This window comes from Quercus suber, unplaced genomic scaffold (genome assembly GCF_002906115.3).
Source record: "Quercus suber isolate HL8 unplaced genomic scaffold, Cork oak 2.0 scaffold_114, whole genome shotgun sequence".
Taxonomy (NCBI): domain Eukaryota; kingdom Viridiplantae; phylum Streptophyta; class Magnoliopsida; order Fagales; family Fagaceae; genus Quercus; species Quercus suber.
This window is the reverse complement of record NW_027069579.1, coordinates 1,167,133-1,183,047: the sequence shown is the minus strand read 5'-3', so window position 1 is coordinate 1,183,047 and position 15,915 is coordinate 1,167,133.

Genomic DNA, 15,915 nt, shown 5'->3' with positions numbered 1-15,915 from the left:
TAGCTAACTTTATTGACTTTTACATCATTAGTAAAGTTGATTAAGATGGTTTGCTACTTTACTGGCTTACTTGTTTTGTTTGTTTTAAGATCTATCTCTTTTTGAAGTTGTAAACTTGTAATTATATGCATTTTGATAGTGAACTATTAACATTGAAGACTTTTTCCATCATGAATTTATGACTATAAATAATACTTGTCATGCTCAAAACTATCAGAATTGGAAGGCTATTAACAAGTGGCATTAAGTAAAATTCATTTCCTTAATTGATTTTATTCATTCTCTCTAGACAAGTTGTCATTGATTTGTTTTTGTAATTGAAAAAAAAATAATTGTTTGAAAAATACGGGTCAACCCAACCCGAACCGACCTGACCTGAGACCCTATTGACCCGTAACTCAATTGACCCGTTTAAAAATGACCCGTTTTGACCCGACCCACCCGTTTTGCCACGTCTAGTTGAGATACAAGAACGATCTCTTTAAAATAGTGTGCAAATAGCCTTGTTACTCCTATGAGAGGTAAGCCTATGTATCTAAAATTGTAAGCTTTTACCGCTACTTTTATACTAGTATTTTGGATTTGCAACTTTCACTTCTCCTGTTTGGAACTATTTCTAAGCGTGTGTGTGTGTGCGCGTGTGTGTCTATATATATTATGTTTTTCTTCTCTAAATATCCCAAGATCCTTCCCTTAGTAATTTGTTTCTTCAATCTGTAATAGCTAAAGAGATATGCATGAATCATGGTACTTGTTCAAGGACATTTTAGCCATATCTTTTGAACAGGAAAGGGAGGGAGAAGAAATATTTGTCTAGTGTAGAATACAAAATCCTAATGAATTCCTACTAGAGAGGGGGAATTTAAATATTTAATTCCCGTGAACCAAAATAATATGAAAGTTATGATTGGAAACTTTTCTGTACATCTTTTCTCACTTATTAAAAAACAAATGCAGGTGGAAATTGGTGATGAGTGTACCAAAATGGTCACATCCCAATTATAAAATTTATTTTGATTCTAGGGGCGGAGCTAGGAATTTATCTTTGGGGGGGCCATGTATAAAAATTTTTATTGTGTATGAAATCTAAAATACTAGTAATGTACAATACTTCATAACTCAATATGTACTATAAACAACAACTGAATACATGTTAATACAGTAGTATATACGGTATATTTTAATCAAACTAATCCAGTGCATTTATAAATTATAATGCCATACGGTATATAATATATTGATTATTATAATAACAAATAATATATTATAAGGAAATCAAATCAAAGCAAATGAAAAAATAAAGTAACACAAGAGCTTTGCATAGGGGTGAGGGGCCTACGGAAGCTTCAAGCTTGTCTTTCACTCTTTCTTGTCTAGTCTAGTCACACAAAACTTCTACTTTTTATATTGTAAACACAAAACTGTAACAGCAGTGGGAAAAGGAATAGAACTAAAAGGACACAAGAAGAAGGAGGCAAACGCCAATGTAGACAGAGAGAGAGAGTCACCTATGAGAGCACTAAGAGCAAAATGTTCTACAATTGTGTGGGGGACTTGGTGGTGCAGTGAATCAACAAAGCTTCTAACCTTTCAATTTTTCTATTGTTGTGGTACAAGTAAGCCCTAGATGTGTGGGGATGAAAATTAGATTGTTTTCCCTTTTATTTGTTGATGTAATTGTTAAAATACCTATGTGTTCATTTTAAAAATGCTAAATGTTTAATTATTGTAATTTGTTTACATATATATTTATGAACTGTATTCTATTTAAATGAAAATTATGTTTATTTTTAGACTTTCTTAAATATATATGTGTGTGTGTGTGTGTGTGTGTGTGTGTGTGTGTATTATTGGGTATGGGGGGCCAAAATGATAAGGTTCATTTAAAAAATATCAAATTATTTAGGATAATTCCCAAAAAAAAAAAATCTAGTTCTACAATTGTGTGGGGGACTTGGTGGTGCAGTGAATCAACAAAGCTTCTAACCTTTCAATTTTTCTATTGTTGTGGTACAAGTAAGCCCTAGATGTGTGGGGATGAAAATTAGATTGTTTTCCCTTTTATTTGTTGATGTAATTGTTAAAATACCTATGTGTTCATTTTAAAAATGCTAAATGTTTAATTATTGTAATTTGTTTACATATATATTTATGAACTGTATTCTATTTAAATGAAAATTATGTTTATTTTTAGACTTTCTTAAATATATATGTGTGTGTGTGTGTGTGTGTGTGTATTATTGGGTATGGGGGGCCAAAATGATAAGGTTCATTTAAAAAATATCAAATTATTTAGGATAATTCCCAAAAAAAAAAAAATCTTTAATTTTTTTCAAAAATTTTGTGGGGGCCTTGGCCTTGCTGATCATCCACCACTGCTTTTGAAAGGATTTATTAGTTCCAATGCGTCTACAAGTTCAAACATCTCCTCTCATTTCCCCCCAAATTTATCAAATTCCAATTTGGTTCTCTATTAACTCTTTTTTTTTTTTTTCTTTGGTTTCAAGTTTGATGTTTATCAATTATTGAATTTGTCTATTATTAGTGAAGTTACATATGATAGGAATAGATTTTTAAGAAGCTAAAATTTAGGATTTTGAAAATAAGTAAACGGCTAGGTTTAGTGTGTGCTGATTTTTAGGAAAGAAATATATCAAATGTGTATAAGATATATTTAAAATTTAAATAGAGAGTGTGTGCTAATTTTTAGGGGGGGGAATTTTCTAGTAGTCTTTTGTTTTGGAATTTTGTTGAATTATAAATATAACCCTATTTTTTTATTTTTTAGGACTAAGGATTATCTAATTAGATTAGGGGTATTTTTGACATTTTTTTAAATAGAGATACTTACAAATACCAAAAACTTGTAAATTACCAAAATATATTCGCTAAAAGGAAATATTACCAAAACACCCACTGATTTTTAATTTTTTTATTAAAGAAAACTAATATACATTTTCGAAAAATCAAGAAAAACAAAGGAAAAAATTACTAAAATACCAACGGTTTTTCACCCACTATTTGGTTTCCGAGAAAACTAAGAAAAACATAAGAAAATTAACATAATATCCACTGTTTTTCCTGAGAAAACTGATATATCCAATGTTTGATTATGAGAAAACTAAGAAAACAAAAGGAAAATTTGCCCACTGTTTGGTTTATGAGAAAATTGAGAAAAAACAAAAGGAAAATTCACTTTTTGGCTTCTGATCTTACACATAGTTCCAATTTAAGAGTGAAAATCACTCAAATCAGCAAAATAAATTTAGAGTAGGCTTTATTTTGACATTTTTTCTTAAATTTGACTAAGTATCACAATTTTCTCATTGTTTCCTACATTTTCCCTAAAACCAAACTAGCCAATAAAATAAAAATAAAAAATGAAATTCAAAACCTCTTGAAAAGATTGAGAAGGCATTGACCATGTTGAGTGATTTGAGCTCTTCTTCTAGAGAACCCTCTATCTCTTTACTTCACTAAATTTTTCTCTTTTTTCCCAGTTGAATCGAAAGGTAATCAAAATTTTTTGGAGAAATTGAGACATGGAACCCAAGGGCTTGGAGATTCTGAAAGTCACTTGGTTGGAAAAATATGAGAGAGAGAGAGAGAGAGAGAATTTACATTTGGTAGCTAAGAAAATGTGAAGAAACCCCAAGAAAATCAATGAGAAAGAAAAGCAGAGGTGTTGATGGCTAGGTTTGTGGCTAGGTTAAGTTAGAGTTTTATCCTTTTTTTTTTTTTTTAATACATTAAACTTTAAATTTTACATGGGTTAGTGGGTACCCAATGGATTTAACCATTAAGACCCATTTAATTATATTACCTAATGGGTCTTTACCCATTTAACCTAAATGTTTAATTGGGTTGGGCCAAGACTTATCTAAATTAGATGGGTAATGGGTAGGGGTGTCAATGTTTGACCCAACCCGTGAACACAACACAAACATGACACGGGTTTTTGCAGGTTAGAGTTGGAACTTAGCAGGATTGGGTCATAAATGAGTTGACTTGAATTTAAACTTAAAAAGAAATGTGGTCAACCCACATGACCCGCAATAGACATGTTTAACACGCCAATTTATTTGTATCAACTCGAAATGTCCCATTTAATACAACCCATTTAACTCGTATAACAAATAAATATTCATTTTATTTTAGATTTGTCAAATACCTTTTATATCCAACCTATAATTTAAACTTAAAAGGAAATGTGAGTAATTAAAAAATACTTACAAGTGATATAATTGTAAGTTGAAACTTTATAAACCCTAGTCATAATCAGTCTACTGTTTGCGTCAACTCTTTCAATATTGATACTTAGCATTTGATGAGTTTTGTGGATGCTATATTTTTGTTGAACTAAGTTATTTTGAAATTGGGTTGAAGTGTATGCACTTCTTTCGACATGTAAAGAACTTATTTCTAGATGGATGTTATATTTTTGTTGAACTATGTTATTTTGAATGTGGACTAAAAACTAGAAGTGTATACGTTACTTTCCGGATGTAAAGAACTTGTTTCTATATGGACGTTATATTTAATATTAAGCAAGTTAAAATGGGTTGTGTCACATTCGTGTTAACCCAACACGAACCATTTATTAAGCATATCAAGTGGGTTGAGTCATGTCAATCCGCTACATTAATAGGTTGGTTTAAGGTTGAAGAGCCATGACACGATTATTAAATGGGCTGAGTGTAGGTTGAGGCATTTAATTGAATACCCCTACCTTAACACAACACGAACCTGACACACTAACCCGAATTGAAACCCCTAGTAATAGGTGGGTTAATAAATTTAGGTAAAATTTGTCACCCCCATGCACACCCCTAGTAGGATTTCAAAAATTAATTATTAGAAAATAAATTTAAGTATTTATACATTATTCAACTTTTATAAATTTATCTATTTAATTTGTTTTCTTTATTTAAAGTATATATTTATACAAAGAGATTTGCAACTTATCTGGCAGCTTTGGGTAATTTTAGCCGTGAAATTTATAATTCAAATCCCTTCTTCCTTGTTGTAATTATTGAATTATCACAAAAATTAAAAATTAAAAAAATATATATGTACAATTGTGGTGGACCTTTTTCGTGATTGTGGGCTAAGCTGCCTCCTGCCATACTATGGCCCAAAGGTTCTAGGTAGGAGAGTCAGGACCGATCCAATTGCGACTCACCTCAGACCGGCTTATGCGCAAACTAAAGCCTCTTTGTTGAAACTTTGGTCACATGCCCATGGTAGATGAGACTGTTACAAAAGAGTTATAGTAGACAAATACAATATAACAACAATAAAGAAAAAACGCTTTCTGTTAGATAAAATAAGTAAATGATTCTCAATTAAAATAAAGAAAAGAACAACACAACAACAAGAAATGCATTATAAATGAAATGGCCAAGGCAAAAGAGAAATGATACTGGTACTTAATCAATAAAAGCAAAGAAGGAATGGTTAGTCTGCCATGCTCAGTCGCATTACAAAACTAAGACCAAGGAGGGAACCACTCCGTCATTGTGGATAACCTCACAGGAAGATCCTACTATAAAAATTACCCACTTTGAAAGAATTGGCATAAATGGCTTATGCCCAAAAAATTCTTAATCCTTAACAGAGGGTAGGCTTTGAGAGGGAGAGAAGGGATTAGCCTATTGGTGCATGCCTGCCATCACACTCTTGCCTACTCTCTATTTTTCTTTCTCCCTATTTCGTTACTCTGCTTTTTCCCACTCTTTTCTTCTTCTTTTTTAGTTCTTCCTCGTGTGATGTTGTTTTTCTTGATGTTGCTGTGATGTGATTGTTGTAATGTTGTGACCCTCTCGTTATGATTGTTGCTGTGTTGATGCCCCTGCTATGCAAAATGGAGGCTCTTTATATACTACCTGTCGTATTAGTTTTTACCATTTCACCCTTTAACCACTTTTGTCTAGGTATGAGAGTCCTTCCAGACCACCCACTGGTTTGTCAACTGCCTCCACCATTTACTTGTGCTGGTCGTGCTACATTCCATTACCAGACAAAGAATTCTATTTTGTTTGCTTGTTTACCGTGGCATTCCCATCTGAAACAAGGTGGGTATTCTCTCTCACTATCTCTCATGGCATGCACCTAGTGGTTCCAACTCATATTTCCCTCTTTTAGGTGGTGTGTCATCCCAGCAAAAGCAGGACATTTCACCCAAAAGAGTTTAAGCGAGAACCCCAAAATAGGCTCCCCCTTCTCCCCACCGCCGGACCATACCCTCTTGTACCTCTAGCCCATGGCCCAAAATTCCTATATTGGCTGGGTACAAATTAGTGGTGACTGAGCTTGTGCATGCTCCACTTCTGTGTATGTCCAAAGTTTGTCTATTGCTCATGCATTTGTCATGGCCTAGAGGCTCGTTTATGTGTTCTGCTGCTCATTCTTAACCTCATATGGCTGAACTGGTTTCCTAATCCTTCATTTTTATGGCTTCCTTTAAGGGCTGGGCCTTGCTTGATTGTAGGCTTTTTTCTCCTTAACCCACTCTTTGCTCCTTCCGTAAACTTGCCAGCATTCCTGTCATGCCACTCTGTTATTCCTACTATGGTGTTATTTGATCTATGCTGGCTAAGCCTCTTTTGGGCCTTCTGCATGCTTTTCTTTCACTTAATTACAGTGACCCAGTATTTTCATTGGGCTTACATTCATGCTACTTCGGGCCTTATTGACCCATTCCATTGCTTACAGGCTTCCTTGGGCCATTTCTTTCTCCTTAGGCATACTCGACCTATTGTCTTTCCTTAGATATCCTTGGCCCATTCCAATCCTGTATTCCCATGGGCTTTTGCTAACTCTTTTAGACTTCCCTGGCCCAATTACCATATCTTTTATCTTTGGGGTTCATGGGCTTTCCATCAACCCCTTACTCACTTACTTCATCACTTTGGGCCTGCTTCAGCCCATTCTTGCTTTCATACTACATATGGGTTTACTACTTCTTTCTCTGGGCTCCTTTAGGCCCGCTTGCTTCCTTTGAGACCCATTTATTATTTTCTAGGCCTATGATTCATTATTCCTGTCATTTGGGCTTAATGGTTTTTTCTCTCAATTTACTAACTCTTTTTTGCCCGTATTGTTGGGCTTCTTCTTGCTATTAGGCGTTTCTGCCGAAATGAGCATCAACATTCAGCCCCCTGAGTATATGAAATGCTCTTGTGGTTCATATGCGAATTAAAAAAAAAAAATTTTAAAATCCTCTTCTTCTCTATCTTTCCTTTTCTTTTTCTTCGCAGGCTTTTTTGAACAGTAGGCCTTGCTTTATTTTTTTTTTTTCTTTGCCATGAATAGAGTTGTCTCTTCAAATTTTCCAGTTTAACAGTTATTTTGAAACATAGCCTCCGCTTCATTAATTCCATGCCTTATCCAATGGGTGACCCATCGCCTCCTTTCATGTCAGCGTTAATGACGCTGGTACTTAAAGAGATTCCCTTTATGTTTCTAACACAAAATGTTAGGACATATGTGTTTCACTTGTTAAGAACATATGTCACTTATTTATGTAAATTGACTAATCCTTTGACAAAACGCACTCTACTTGTAATTGGGTAGTTCTAGGTATTTTTAATACTTCAAGAAACAAGGTTTCAAGATCAAGTGTTGAAGTCATCAAGTCTGTCCAAGAAAAACAAGCTGAAGTGCAAAATCATTAAAGCTCGACACCTGCTCGATAGCTCCTCGACACCTGCTATCTGTCGAGATTTATAAAATCAGATTTTCTGATCTGATTTCTTGGGATCCTGAATATGCTTTTGGGCCTTCTTTTCTCCTAACCCTAAATATATAAAAGATTGTTTTAAGAGCCGTCAAACTGTACACAAGTTGCATAAGCAATTTGTGATCAAAGATGAAGTTCTTAACCTAGTTCATCTTCTCTGAAGAAGTTACTGTGTATTTGCACCAAAGGGTTTTGTGACTAACCATCTTCCTGATCTTTATTGTGTAGGATGAACTGAAGAACTTTGTAGCCAACCTCTCTTTCTAAGTTGGTGTTTGAAGTCACGTACTAGGATCCGCGCATTGGTTAGTCACGTACTTGGGAGCCGTGCATCAAAAGGGGGAACTGTCACTACAGATCAAGTCCAATTGGGTATTGGGGTAAGGGTTCAACTGTAGGTTGGTAAGGTACTTGGGATTCCTTTACTTGTAATCGCTTGATTTGAGAATAGTCGAGTTTTGGGAGTGGTGACCTGAAAATCACCCGGTGGGATTTTTGCCGCAAGAGTTTTTCACATTCGTAAACAAATTACCGTATCTTTTAATTTCCACTGCATATTTAGTTTTTGGTGATTTTTTTGTGCTTCCTCGCGTTTGCATGATAAATTGATTAATTAATAACTTGGCTAATTAATTAATTGGTTTAATCACAAAGGGTCATTCAGTTTAAGACCTATCACAAAACACTCCTTCCTTTTCCTTTTCTTTGCCGTGTCTTCTCGCTTAAACACTTTCACCCACTTATTTCGATAAATCATTCCACCATGATGCCTGCGAAAGGCCAAGGTTCTTCCTGCCATAAGGGAAAAGAGATCACCTCTGGTGATCCTACCACAAAAGATGTAGGCGAAGAGGCTCCTCACTCCGAATCGGAGCATTCCAATGAGGAGGAAGGACGCTGCAACCCAGATAGTGAATGCACTCCCCTCATAGACCCATGGTACGACACCCATGCCCATTTTCCTAAAGTTCCCGATAAGTACACGCCTCCGCCGTCAATTCATGTGTGGCTTACCCTCTACCATCACAACACGGAGATATCATGGGCTCTATTGACTTTTGCAATTCCTAATCTTGTTATACACCAAGGTACTTCACTCCTCGTGCCCATCCTCTTTAAGTTTGGATCAGGTATCACTTTGGGTTGGAAGGAATGGGTGGATGCCAAGTTGTCCAATAAGGGTTTTATATAGGCGCTACAGCAGGCCAGCATGTTGAAGGCCATTATTTCATCACGTTGTTTGTCCAACTATAGGGACTTGTTCAATCTCTGCCATTTGGTCCGTCAATGGTGCACCACTACTCATACCTTCTTTCTTTCCTGCAGTGAGATCACAGTGACCTTGGAAGACGTGGCAAACCAATCGCTTTTACCCATTCTCAATGATGTTGACCCCGATGCTTTGAAGCTCTTTGTGAGGGAGGAGGCCGTGGAGGCCAAGTTGAGGAAGGGGATGAGTGGCAATGCAAATTTGTCACATTAGGTTGGGTCTTTCTCCAAGGCTTTCGTCGCTTCTTGTTGTGCGACCTTCGTCACATTTTGGGCTCTATGAGTTCATCTTTGGCTCTCACCCTCACTATGCTGTGAAGCCTTTGTATTTTCGGTTAGCCATTAAGATATCTACTGGGGTGAGTTTGCTATTGGCACCCATGTTATTGGGACATCTATATGTTTAGTTATATATCCTACAGAGTGATGAGGATCAGGCGAGTTTCTGCCATATAGTCACCTCCTCTGTCCATAGTACCATTTTGCAACATTTGTTGTATGAGCATTATGCTAGGCATTTAGCAAAGTGTAGGCCTGTTCGCTTTGCCAAGGAGAGATACCAGTTGTGCCCGGGAGTTATCATTGATTTTTGTGGTTAGTTTGCATCTGATTTCCCATTAAATTTTCATTGGATTGGTTTAAAGCCGATTAGGCATCCTACCATTAAGTTCTTTGACAAAGGAGTTAGGTTTTCTTGGAGAGCATATAGGAGCTTAGGTATAGGCTTTACATGCGTTGATTCTGTCATGGGTCCATTTGTTGATATTGCTGGGACCACTACCCGATTGACTGGCTTTGATGAGAGAGGTATCACTTACTTGGCAGCCACTAATGCTGGGTGGTTGCCTTATCTGGCTGATGAGGGAATTTGGTTTGTACATTATTCTACCGATAGGATGATGAGGCAATTTGGGCTAGATCAGGATATTCCTGATGACTTTTCTGCCATTATAGAGTCCACTACTTCTATTCGGCCATTCCTGCGGCACACTGCCTTTGAGTTTTAGAGTAGACATTTCACTACAATCACCATCCCAAGCTCACAGAAGGAGGGTATTTGTATTGCTGCTATGCATAGGTACTGGCAAGCCATGATGATCTCATTTAAGCTTGAGTTTTTGGGCAACCGTGAGTTTTCTCTCATTCCACCTGATGGCTTTAGTGCAATCATTTCTGCCAATCCTCGGTTACTCCTTCCCACCAAATCTGTGGTGGCATATGCTAGGAAGTAGAGTCAGTCTGCTATATTTGAGTGGATTGAGAAGGAGAGAGCATGGTTTTGGTATGCTGGTGACTATCCCACGGGTTAGGAGAAGAGAGTGAAGGTGATAAACATCTCTGTGCCCATGAAGAAAAGTTCTGCGCCTCGGTCCACCAAGCCTAAGTCTGCCAAGAAGGGTGTGACTCCTCCTAGACTTGTTCAGATATCGTGCCTTTTGAGGGCAGCCTTCCTCCTATAGGTAGCATAGCCTTGGAGAGTTCTCCTCATCCTTCTGCTCATACCCGTTCCAACAGGCGCCCTATTGCAGGCAAGTCTAGGCCCACTGCTCTGCGGCCATTTGTTGATACTCCTCCTTCTAGCAGGACCCGAGGCAGTAAAAGGAAGACATCTCCTCCTGCTGCATCTACCACTACCGAGATGAGAGTATGTTATCTCTAATTTTACTTCATCTTCATTATTTTTGTATAAGGCTTTTCTGCGGCTAACCCTATATACTTGTTGACTTATTCCCTTATTTTTTTCTTCTGTTTTCTTTTGCAATCTAAGCACAAGGAGAACACATCTGTCACCCACCCTATATTGCTTGATGAGCCCGAGTTTGAGGTATGTTTCCCTCTTTTCCTCTCTTCCTTTCTTTTATGTGTTCCTATTGCCATGTATCATTGTATGCCCCATCTCTCTCTCTCTCCTCTTCTTTTCGTATATATACACATCATCAATTATTATGCATTCCTCTCTTTTTCATTTTCTTTTTTGTGTTCTTTAGGCAGAGCCCGAGCCTATCTCCATCTACCACCCCACGATTGAGGAGGTTTTTGCCGCCATGGGCACACCTATAAAGGGTTGGTTTGATGGGGCTGATGTGGTTGTTGAGGCCATGGCCTTTGTCGCTCCTACTGCAACACAAGGAATTCTTGCTGAGACTCTTATCCCTTCCATCGAGCCAATACTTGTAGATGAAGGTACTCATACTAAGAGGGTTAGTGAGCCTGCTCCCATTCCTGCCAATACTCTTACTCCCTAAAAGGGAGTCACTCCTCCAATTGCCCCCCAGCCTGAGATTGAGTCTCCTACTATGCCCCTTGTCATCTTGACGAGTGATCCTTTCACAACCTTGTCTCAGGCCATGAAGGATGGCTCCTCTTTGGTGGTTAACTCTTCTTCCATCCCTAACTCTGCTACACATGTGCCTGATGCAGATTTATCTTCTGAGGAATCTGAGGAAGTTCTTGAGGATTCTAATGAGGAACCCACCATGAAGAAGAAGGTTTCCGATTCTGATGAGGAAGAGGGTGATGAGCATGAGACCGATACCATGGGTACGTATCCCTCATATTTGTTAAGTTTTCTCTACCCTTTATCATTGCTTTCTTCTTCCTTCTTCCTTTTATATGTATCTGCATAACCCCTTGATGTAATCTCCATTCATTTTGCATGTCTATTCTTCTAATTACAGAGACTCTTGAGGAGCCAGAGGTTGCAGTGGACATAGCAATGCCTACAGCCACTCCTCATGCTGCACCTACAGCACCCGTTTCTGCCATACCTTAGCTCTAGTTTCTGCCATTCCCATAGCCCCCATTCTCATGGGTCCTGGTATGTTTTTTTTTCCTTTCATGCTCTTCTTTACTTCTTCATTATGAATTCATCCTTCCCACCTCATGGTTTCTTACACTGCGTTTCATGTTCCCTATTTAGTCCGATTCTCATTGCCCCTTCTTAGTTTAAGGTGAGTAGCAGTTCTGCCACAGTTCCAGACCCTGTGAGTGAGGCCACAGCCTTCTTTACTTTTTTTGATCAACCCGAGGTTAATGACCTCAATCCCACAAACTTTTGGGGTTCTAGGCCTTCCTATGTTGACTTCCATGTCTTTCGAGTTCCTAAGGATTGTGCTTCTCACTTAGAGGCAATCTATAGCAACCGTGGAGACCTCATGCAAGGATTTCTTCTTGATCACGCATTTCTTGAAGTTATTAGAGAGTGTGATGAATGACATTAAGCACAATTTCATCGATACTATTTCTGCTGAGAGGATCTTGCAATAAAAGGCTGCGGTACAGGAGTTGATTAGAGTGGGCTTTACTGTAGAGTTCATGTTGGACCATCTGCATGAGATTGCCCGAGCCTTCTTCATGAAGAAGGTTTAGCTTGCTATTGATGCCATTGATACAGGCATTGAGGCTCTAAGGAAGGAGGTAGTAGACTTGAAAGGTCGTCGTGAGCGCCTTCTTTCTAGCATTGGTAGATCCAGTCACTTTGGAGATCAGACTTTTATTTTCGGGCTTCATTGATTATGTAGTTTCCCTTTTGTTTCTTTTCCCTTATTCCCCTATCTAGTACACCTTATGTTTTCCATAGTACTTATTTTGTAAGTCTGACATAACTACCGTAATTTGGGTTTGTAACTATGATACTACACTTTGTTACTGCTTTTGCTATTACTATGACTATGATACAATATGCTTTTATAATACTTCATACTTTTTCATTACATACTAATAAAAGCATGTTACAATATTGCCTTGTGACATAGTCACTTGAAGGAAAAGAAAACATAGAACTAATTAAACAAAAAAAGATAACTACATGATTTTCTTTTAAGCGTAATAACATTTTAGCCACTTGCCATTAATAGGATCCATTAGGTCTTTACCATCTATTTGGGCTAGACGATAATACCCACTTGCATGTGCTTCTCTTATCACGAGGGGTTCCTTCCATTTCGGTGAAAACTTAGATGGTCCTGCCATGCCTCACCTGACGTGGTCCACTGCCTTTAGTACAAGTTGCCCTTCTGAAAACATTTTTTCCCTAGTCATCCTGCCATAGGCTTCAGTCATCTTTTGTCTATATCTGCGGCTACGCTTCTGGGCCCCTTTCCTTTTTTGGTCAAGCCCTTCTAGGTCTTCGCATCTTCTGTCGTAAAGACTCCCTTCTCCTTTTCTTTCTTTCGCATCTACATAACTCTTAAAGAGGGAGTCACTACTTCTGTTGGGCTCATTACCTCTGTTCCGTAAACCAAAGAAAATGGTGAAAACCCTGTAGCTGACTTTGGTGAATTTTTGTAAGCCCAAAGAGTGTCTAGCAAATGCGTTGCTCATCCTCCCATATATTCCTGGCTCATTTTGTTAATGATCTTTATAAGGGTCTTGTTTGTCACCTTTGCCTACCCATTCCCTTGAGGGTAATAGGGCGATGACCGATAGTGCTTGACTTGGTAGAATTGTAGCATCTTCCTTATATCGCTGTTGACAAAGGGCATGCCATTGTCACTGATGATCCTATGGGGTACTCTAAACCTGACAATTATGTTCTCTTTGATGAAATTTTCTACTACTCCTCCCGTAGCTTTACGGAGTGGTATTGCTTCTACCCACTTGGTGAAATACTCTGGAGCCACTAGAATCCATATGTATCCACGCAATAGTGGATTAACTAGTCTCACCAAATCAAGCCCTCAAGTGTGGAAAGGCTATGGGGTGACCATACTGTGTAAGTTCTGCGGATGAGTGTGAATCAGGTTGGCTTGTACTTGGCAACTGTGGCATTTCCTCACAAATTCTGCTGTGTCTTTCTTCATAGTAGGCCAATAATAGCCCATATGTAGTAGGCATCTGTATAACTTTTTCTTCCCTTGGTGCTTCCCACACTCTCCTGCATGTACTTCTTTTATCATCTCACTTGCTTCCTCAATACCTAAACATCGTAATGGGTCCCTATCATATCTTTTCTTGAAAAGGACTCCGTCATGTAAAAAGTAACGCATTTCCAATCTCTTAAGCTTGTATCTTTCACTGTGCTTTTGCAGCAGGATAACTTCTGTCAGAAACTGCACGAATGGACTCCTTTATTCTTTGCTGAAGAATATAGCGTAACTTTCCTCTCTGTCTGCTGCAAGCTAGCAGGCCTCACATTGGGTTTGGACTTGGTCTACGTCCTTACCCATGAATGGCCAATAAAAACTTGCCTTTTGGAGTCTATAGTAAAGGTTGACTTCTTTGCAGGACCTGCAGGTCTTATCATGTACTTCCTTCAAATTTCTTAGGGCTTTCTCCTGCCCTTAGCATCTTGACAGGACTCCTTTTGGCATCCTGCAATACAATTCTCCTCTTACTAAGGCACAGTCTTTTAGCGCCTTCAATTCGGCTATGTCTTCTTCTCCCATCAAAGCTTCTTTTATAGGAGTCCTCCAATCTTCTTTACATTGTTCCTCTTGGAACCTTTCTTTCAGCATCTCAACAATAGACTCATTCCTTTTACTGACTTCTATCCTGGTACTGTCTCTTTCGAAAGCTATTTGCGAGCCTAACGCAGCTAGCACATCCGAATACCGATTCTCGTTCATTGGAGCATGCTCTATCTCAAACATTAAAAAATTTTCCACCATTTTCTGGGCCATTGTTCTGTATGGGGCTAAGCTGATTTCCTTTAAGGAGAAGCTCCATTTGGTCTAGCAGACCACTAGATTCAAATCACCCATCACTTTCAAATGCTCGACCCCCATTTCGAGGGCTGTGGCTAGCCTGGTGAGATAGGCCTCATATTCTACAGTATTGTTTGAGCAGGGGAACTGTAATTTGAATAAGAGCGCCAAGGCCTTGTATTCTTCATAATACAAAACTATTCCCACATCTCCTGATTGGGTGGTAAAAGATCCATCAAACTTCATTACCCATTGCTCTCTGACCTTTTCTGCCATGGCTACCTCTCCTGGGACCTTATCATCCAGCGAGAATTCCTCTTCTCCTGGGAATTGTGCCAACAAGTCTGCTATAGCTTGGCTCTTTACTGCTTTGGGCGTTCCCGCTTTTAGGTCGTATTTGACAATTGTAGTAACCATTGGGATATTTTGCTAGAAAGAATTGGCTGCCGCAATAAAGCCTTGATTGCATAAGACTTAGTCATCAGCCACACCTCATAGGCCAAGAAATAATGGCGTAATCTTTGTGAAGCATACACTATGGCCAAGCATGCCCTTTCTATCCTTGGGTAGCAAGTCTCTACGTCCTTCAAGGCACGACTGGTGTAGTAAACTGGTTGCTTAATGCGACCTCCATCCTCTTGGGCAATTTACACGCCTATGGCATATGAGTCGGTGGCTAAGTAAAGCGGCAATGACTTCTTACAGATTGGGGCTTGCACAGTAGGAAGGTTCATCATAATCTATTATAGCCTTTTGAAAGTCGTCTGCTATATTTCTCCCCAATCGAAGCTTTGCCCTTTCTTGAGTAATCTGGCGAAGGCTGAAGTAATTGATGCCAATCTAGGGATTAATCTCCAGATGTATGAAACCTTCCCCAAGAAACTCTTTAGTTCTTTCACCATGGTAGGCAATTTCATGGTTGTTATGGCTGTGACCTTGGCCGAGTCCACATCTATTCCTTTGCTTTTTCCCAATTTTTTTTTTTTAAGTTCTTCCTCGTGTGATTTATATATATGCATATATATATATATATATATTTATGTTGCTGTGATGTGATTGTTGTAATATTATGACCCTCTCGTTATGATTGTTGCTGTGTTGATGCCCCTACTGTGCACAGCGAAGGCTCTTTATATATTGCTTGTCGTGACTGGTTTTTTACCATTTCACCATTTAACCACTTTTGTCTGAGTGTGGTGTCCTTCCAAACCACCCACTGGTTTGTCAGCTGCCACCACCACTTACATGTGCTGGCCGTGC